This window comes from Montipora capricornis, chromosome 10 (genome assembly GCF_036669925.1).
Source record: "Montipora capricornis isolate CH-2021 chromosome 10, ASM3666992v2, whole genome shotgun sequence".
NCBI classification, from domain to species: Eukaryota; Metazoa; Cnidaria; class Anthozoa; order Scleractinia; family Acroporidae; genus Montipora; species Montipora capricornis.
Genome location: NC_090892.1, coordinates 38,722,585 through 38,731,328, shown reverse-complemented (window position 1 = coordinate 38,731,328; position 8,744 = coordinate 38,722,585).

Genomic DNA, 8,744 nt, shown 5'->3' with positions numbered 1-8,744 from the left:
TAAAGCCTTTCCATTATGTTTTACCCGTTTTAGGTTTTTTCAGGGCATAAGATCACATCACCGTTCCTTGTATACTCCAATCCATAGAGTTTCTGTTTTTTTATTGTTAAGCTTAAAGTCCGACATCTTTCTAAAATTTTCCAGGATTTGTTTTTGAACCATAAAGAAAAAGGGTGGTATCGTCGGCATATAGACTAATTTTAACCTCGTTTTGGGATATTCTTATTCCTTTTATACTTTTGGCTTTTCGGATTTTTTCGACAAGAACTTCCACACAGAGAATAAAGAGGTAAGGCGAAAAGGGGCAGCCTTGTCTAACTCCCCCTCCAGCTTAAAAAAAATCCGTAGAGCCAAAGCCAAACATTCCAAGTGTTTGAATAAATTTCCATTCCACGTTGTCGAAAACTTTCTCAAAGTCTTAGAAGAGTAATAGTCCTGGAAGGTTTTCTTCTGCAGTGTAATTAATAATTCCATCAATTAGTTGGATGTTGTCTCCAATAAATCGGCCTTTCATAAATCCAGTTTGGTCACTAGTACTATTTAACAACTTTGGTAAGAATTTTTTAACACAGTTAACAAGAGCTTTTGCCACAAACTTATAATCACAGTTGAGGATCGTAATCGGGTGCCAGTTTCTAATATGGGAAGGCTCTGCATGTTTCTTCGGAATAAGTTTAATGATTCCTCTTCTTTGCATGATTGAGAACTGTCCCTGTTGGTACGAACAATTTATCGAATCTAGGAAGCCGTCTGAAATATCATGCCAAAAACTTAATAGAATTCTGCAGGGATGCCGTCGGAGCCTATTGACTTATTGGATTCCGTAGTTTTTAGTGCGATAATTAACAATGATTCTACGAGGACGCGCTCGTAGCTCCGAGTTGGTTAAAATCATTTTATATCCAGCAAGCCCTAGTAGAATAACTGTTTTATTAAAAACTCGGCTAGCTAGCATCAACAACTCTCCCGGCAACGGCTCTTGCAACTTGCCTCGCAACGAAACACATTTTAAAAGCAGTTTCTGTGTCTTTAACCGACCACTCCATGAGATCCTGGCCACCCCCACTTCTCTGTCAATGACCCCTGCACTGTCACGCATATTCCTGAGATCACATCTTTTGCTTATACATGTAATGACAACCTGGATCATTGATGGATAATGCAGTTCTGGAGTTTTTTAATTGCATTAACTATAATACCATTCTAAACTGACAGTTACTTGTTTAGAGTAGTTTTCAAGTGACTGTCGAAAGTAATAAACGCGATTGGAATTCCTATTGTACGATTAGTGATTGATTTAAAAATTTCGCGCCAGTTTATCTACCAGTGAGAAGCAAAACCAATAACTGCTTTCCCGCGCTTGGAACAAGGTGCGTGGAATTGCTACGAATCTGGATTGGTTCATTGCGCTGTTCGCACTTGCTTTGATTGGCCGATGTAATTACTTTGGTATTTGTTTTACGATCATATTGAAAACTGCTCTATTGCTTCACCCAAATAACATTCCTCTTACACTGAACAAAATATGATAAAATGAAAAACTTATTGTAAGAGGTCTCTTTTTTTTTCAGTTTCTGTTTTTTTGTTCTGGTTGAGAAAAAGCTCTAGTGCGCTTACCCTCTCGATCTGGACAAAAAGGAGACACTTATTTTCTATTGCCTTAATCGTCTGTTTCTATATATGATTTTCGATTGGTAAGTTGATAGGGCTGCATCTCGTTATGATAACCTATTATTTGAAATCTAAACATTTTCCAATGCCTTTTTCTCGGAAACAAATTGGTGAATCACCAGTCTTTTCTCACTTTTATGATAAGTTACTAATAATCCAGACTCTAGTCGAAAAATTAATCAAAAAATCTCATTGGAGGAAAGATTACCAGCCGATGTTTCGGGAAATGAGCCAGCGCTCACTCCCGAAATCACGGCTGGACACGTCAGGTGAGCTATTGTTAATTTTCACCAATCAGAAACTCACCTGCTCAAATCGGTCAGGCATAAATTATATTCTTTGGCCGCGGAGGTATTCTTTGACCCGACCTGTTCGAGCTTTAAAGTGCTTTTAAGGTAGGAAATATCCAAGATTTTGACAACGGAAAGTGTTCGAGAAGCTGGAGAAAGGGGATTGTGTCGTTTTCTACCGCCTGAGTTCGGAAACTTCACTAATTTTTCAATTGGCACCAAGGTAGAAATACTACGGTGGCTTGTAAGGGCCATCAATAGTTCAGAAAAAAAATTTCATAATGACACTTAGTAACTGTCAATTGACACTTATAACTGGCATTTACACTTCCGACTGTCAACGATAGTAACTGGCAATTCACACTCTTAACTGGCATTTGACACTTATAACTAGCAATTGACACTTATAACTGGCAATTGACACTTATAACCGGCAATTGACACTTATAAGAAGCAATTGACACTTATAACTGGCAATTGACACTTGTCAATTGGTACTTATAAGTGTCAATTGTCAGTTATAAGTGTCAATTGACAGTTACTAAGTGTCATTATGAAATTTTTTTTCTGAACTATTGATGACCCTTACAAGCAACCGTAAAATATGGCTTTCAAATCCATTGCTATTGCAATTTCTCCTCAGACTACTCTAATTTAAGAGCAAGTATATAAAATATTCCTCAAGATCAATTAAGTTTCACTGTTGACTTTAATGGTGGTAAAATGAGGGACCCGATGAGGTCGACTGCATGAGAGCTGAAGCGGCACTGAGAAGATTTTGTTGATGATTCGCCGGTTGAATTCAAGCTCACATTGATCATTTAACCACAAACTCAAATTTGTTTCGTCTGCATACTCTGCACAGACGTTTTAAGCATTTTTATGCAATTACGGTTTTGTTAAAATCAATGTTTTGGAATGTCTAATACTATTTCCCCGCAACTATTAACTTCGCATAAATTGTATTTGAATTTACGTCACAGACACAATCTCACAATCTATCGCTCACGCTTCCAGCCGTCTCTTCTCGGGGAGGATATCCGAACTCGAGTGAGCTTGATCGCACATAGACTGCGAGCAGTCGTCCTTTCTTCCTCATATCCAACGCGCGCGTGGAAAATGAAAACATTATGCAAATTTTGGATAAAACCGAGAAGGGATTGGGGAGAGGAAGGACTTGGTGGCACTTTTTGACAATTTTTTCCCTCAAACTTCCCGTTGGCCGTTTTCGTTCTTGTTATTGCTTCCACGTCACAGTTTGATATGCATAGGGTACTTCAAAAGCTGGCGTTGACGGAGTCCTACGGCACCATATCATTTCAAGGGAAAGTTGAGAAATAAAAGTTGATTTTCAAGAGACCGAGGTAACAATGGTGTTATGTGTAATAGGCCACTCTCGTAATACTCTTTCTTTGTCCACCAATTTTGTTTCTAATTCGTTTCTAGGATCTCTTAGGACTTACAATGGTCCCTCGGAGAATTTCATGAAATTGTGTGACAACAACTGACAAAACTCGGTTGAAATTCAACCGCTTTGTTCGTTCCATGTGAACAGAGAGAAAATATGCACGGTTCGGCGCAAAATAAATGTCCGGTCAAATTTTTCAACCGGTCGCTGGTGCCGAATAAAGAATCTAAGGAGGCTACGTTCAAACGATACCGGACGAAATTTCGACCGGATGAAAAATTTGACCGGATATTTTGTTCGCACGGAACCGTGAGATATTTATCTCTTTCCACACGGAACGAACTGACCGGTTGAATTTCAATTTTTGTCAGGTGTCACACAATTTCAGGGTGTGACTAAAAGTGGGACGGGGACGTGGGGACTCGGGGGCTCGGGGACGTGGGGACGTGGGGACGTGAGGACGTGGGGACGTGGGGACGTAGGGACGTGGGGACGTGCAGACTCGGGGACTCGGGGACGTGTGAACTCGGGGATGTGGGGACACGGCGACACATTTTCGAAGTATAGAATTTCAGAAATGGGACAACATCGCGAAGAAAGTTGAATTGCTTGTGTTATTTTGCTTTTCAAGTACCACCTAAATACACAGCGAAATTCAAAAATTGGATTCTCGAAAAGTCATTCTCGCCACCCGTCACAGAGCTCGAATGTGAAACAAAGCAGAAGACCTAATGGCCCATTGCTGACACTGTAGCTGAAATTTCACGTTGCAGCGTTTGTTGTTGTTGTTGTTGTTGTTGCTCAGAAACTTGAACCTTATGACTCCTTCTCTGTAACTGAAGTTTAAATACCGTGCCAATGTCCTTGTTGGCGGCATTGTGACTGCATCTTTCCTGGCGCTTGTTCAATTTGTTTCCTTTGATTCGGGTTGTCACCGTTGATGTTGTTGAAAATGTTCGTCATCAGAGGGCCAGAAGCCCCCCAGGAGGGGGAGGGGAGTACTGCCATATATGAGCTATATAGGTATGTGCCGCTGTGAAGGGTATGGTTTTCAAGCAGTTTGCTCTAGGATAGGATACACAAATCAGAGCGTTTGTTTCTAGAAATGGTCATACCAACGTTTCGTTCATGTTGCTTATGTCAAAAAAAAAATTGTCCCTTCGTTTTACCTAAATTACTCCACTATGTAACTTGATAGTGGTATAATGAAAGTCACCTTTTTATGAAGACGAGTAATAAACTATTCTATATATATTTACTAGACCTCTGTTTCACATCATACAAACGAGGAACTTAAACCGGGATACAACGCAGTTACGATCAACAAACGAAGATTTTGTGAAATATGATGAAAAGTTAAACAAATGGTAAAATTGCGTCCCCACATCCCCGAGTTCACACATCCCCGAGTCCCCGAGTCTCCACGTCCCCATGTCCCCACGTCCCCGAGTTCACACGTCCCTGAGTCCTCGAGTCTCCACGTCCCCACGTCCCCGAGTCCCCACGTCCCCACGTCCCCGAGTCCCCACGTCCCAAGTCCCACGTCTCCGTCCCACTTTTAGTCACAGCCACAATTTCATGACGTTCTCCCTGGTCATTCGAACGTTTTCACGCCACTCATCCGCCACGACGATATTGTTGACAAATCTCCCATCAAGGAGAAGTTCTGCTTGGTCTCACCCAGCATTTTTGCTTGTGCTTCATGTTCGACTAACGGACAGACATGCGACATTTGCGAAATAAATTTCCTGATATTAGCATGACTCCGGAACACCGTCGGCTTTGCGTGGAAAGCTTAGCCATTTTCAAGATGTAATTTTGAATTAATAATGTAATATTAGCGAGCGTGATCTAATAACCCGACACACTCCCATCTCTCAAGCTTAGTTACCACGTATCCAGCCAGCCACGCCTTTGCCGGAAAAGAATTTTGACGGTCAAGGTGTTTACACTGCGCCGGTTTAGTTAAATCATTGACCCTTCCAACCAAAAGTTTGTCCCCGATTTTGGCGTTCAAGTTTTTGAACTGTTTCGCGTCTAAATTTTCGTTCGGTTTACGCGGTTCCGTGTGAACGGAACACTTACTGCACGAATTTTCAACCGGTCGAAAATTCGTCCGGTACCGTGTGAACATAGCTGTAGGCAGAGAGATATTTTGCTTTCGTCCAGCAAAAAGGCGACGTAACCATGACCATAGCCATAACCGGTCTGCTGTAGCTCTGCTGAATAGCAGTTCAACCTCACGCTGTCAAGGAACCCTACCTTGAAAAAATTCTCGGATCCCAAAACTTTAAAACAAAACACACAGGCTGAAATTATCAGCGTTTTATTGATGATATCAATATAACCAGATAAAGGTGTACTAAATGGCTACCATCTCACCAAAACAGCAGTTCCTTATCAAAAAGAGCTGTTATTTCTACTTTGCTTCCTTACCTATTCAAGTCTTATAATACTTCGCCTTCCATGAATACGCCGACGCCAAAGTTCAACTGTCGACCAACAGTTTCGGTCCGAGTTACTACCGCAAATCACGTTTGCACTTCAGTGAGCAGAGCATTAATTAAGAGCAGCAATCGACGGAGTCGATCGGAATCACCTAATCACAGCGCTGGATACAACTCAATGACACTTACAGAGACTGCGAGCATTCATCTTTGCATTGTTCCGGTAAGGTAGTTTCCAGACCTCGCGCGTCTCAGCAACTAAGCAAACGGGCATCTCTGCGCATCTCGAGATACTCGGATTTCCTACCGGTGATGCTTACTAATACAGGGATGTTTTTGCGCGGTTTAAAACTATCCGGAGAAAGTAGATCTTAGTAAGTACTCTTGGTATCCAAAAAGAAAATTGAGGGTAACCATGCATTTTTGAGAGATAATTAAGCTTCAATTTGAGAAAGAACGCCATACATTGCTTTGTATTTTAAAGCTTTTTACAAATATTATTTATGAATTATCTTTGAAAAATGCGTGGTTATCCCCGATTTTCTTTTCGGATTTCAATAACACTTTTTAAGATCTACATTTCCTGCACAATCATAAACCGGGGCAAAAATATCTTTAATTAGTAGGCACCGTCCATAAGTTATTGCACTGGTGGTAGATGTATAGAGCGAGTTTCAATCGAGTGTCGTAAAACCAAAACCAATTGAAACCAATCAAAACTCGAAGTAATTACGTGTAGCCGACGCAAAGGTGGTGGAAAAAATGGTACGAGAACTTTGAACCAATCACTGAGTGAAGTAATGTAAAACCAAAGCAATTCGCTTTTTACTTTCGACACCCAATTGAAAACCGCTCTAAACGAGAGACATTTCAGTAAGTTTATGGAAATACAGTGAGCTTTGTGACTTTTTTTTATTTTTTGGTGTTACCATTTCGGTAATCTTCACAGTCGGCCTGATTTCCTACATTTTGAGCACCATGGCTTGCTGAAAATGGCTGTTCTATTATAATTGCCTCGCGAACCCTTTGTGGGATTGCTTGGAGGTTGTTATCGAACAGTTGAAAAAACTTCTTCTGGTTTGTTGTTGGAAAGTTCAAGTCCATGCTGTTTTATGTCGGCCTTTTGGTTACAACTATTGTTTACACCCTCACATGTTGTATTTGTTTTGCTGTCAGCCAAGAGTGGCCTTGGATCAGAGCTTAGCTTACAGAAATGTCGAGAAAAGTGAAGTGTTGCATGATCTAGACACCCGCATTTCTGTGACCGGCGAAATTAATTTAGATGCCACTGGCGACGCTCACTTGAATGTATTAAAAAGAATGTCAATTTCAACTTTTTATCGACTTAAGTTACCACAAATAACTACGGTTTATCAGTATCGCAAAGCTCTAATCTTGGGGTTCTTGGCAGCTAGTACTTAATTTTCACTGTTGGAGCATCCAGGTAGTTTACATGACAGCCAACGACATGAAAGCAATAGCCCGGCACGAAATTTCCCTCCCAGCTAATGAAGAAATCAAGGCAACCACTTGTCCCGTGTTTGTAGCTGGAAGTCGAAACTAACGAAAAGAAACTGATCCAAAGTCGTGACTTTTCTCTTCAGGCTTGTTGACATTAAAAGTTGAACAAAAAAGTCAACTGCGAACTAAATCCTTTGATATGCTCGCGCGCACTTAGATGCAAACGAGTCATTTCGCTAACGTCCGGTTCCTCCATTTGACGAACTAAGACGTTTCGCTAACGCCTTCATGCAAATAAGTGTTGCTGTTCTGATCTATATCTTAAGGACGGTGCCTACTAATTCAAGGTATTTTTGCCCCAATTTATGATTATGCAGGAAAGGTAGATCTTAACAAGTGTTATTGAAATCCAAAAATAAAATTTGGTGTAACTACGCATTTTTCAATATAATTCATGAGCAATGTTTGTAACAACTCTAAAATACGAAGCAATGCCTGATGTATGGCGTTCTTTCTCAAATTGAAGCTTAATTAGTATCTCTATAGAATACATAGTTACCCCCAATTTTCTTTTTGAATAGCAAGAATACTTACAAAGATCTACTTTTTCTGCACAGTTTTACTGTATTAGTAAGCATCGCCGATAGGAAACCCGAGTATCTTGAGATGCGCAGAACGTATGCGCAATAACAATAGTAGGTACCGTTATTAAGTATCCTAATCTTTTTAATTTAAATTTTAGATGGTGTACGACTTCGGAGGTTAGCGAAACGGTTGAATACGTTGGCGAGACGTCTTAAGCAACGCCAACAGCAACGAGAACGTCACCTCAAAATATACATTCACGTTATTGTAATCACTTCATGACTAGTTCCAACTCTTTTAATACGACAAGGGTGTGGTAGTTCCTCAAAAATGACACCGGTCGAAACGGCGCTTAATTTAGGGGAGGAAATGAAAATTCATCCTAAAGTGCTGACGTTCTTCATGAAGGCCCAGTAATACGGGCAACATTTTTCGTGCAACTTGTCGGGCAACAATGTTGCGTTGCAAGTTGAGATGGTTTGTTGCGCGTATCACCACCTTCTTGCACAACACATTTTCATGTTGCAAACAGTAAAAGTAAAGTCTACTTTTTGCAACATAAAAATTTGTTGCCAAGGTGATAACACTTGCAACAAACCATCTCAATTGGCAAAGCAACATTGTTGCGCGACAAGTTGCACGAAAAATGTTGCCCGTATTACTGGGCCTTAAAGGGGCTACGTCACGCTATTTTAGGTAATTTTGTTCAATTTTGTTAATTATGAGCTCTAAACGTCAAATTGGCAGAGCAAGAGTCTTTCATTTGCAAAATCAAGGCCACATAACTACTGAGAATGATTTTCAAGCTGTGTAAATGGCATTTTGATATAAACTGATATAAATTTGAAAAAAGGTGGGCCGACATTTTTCAAATTTACCGAA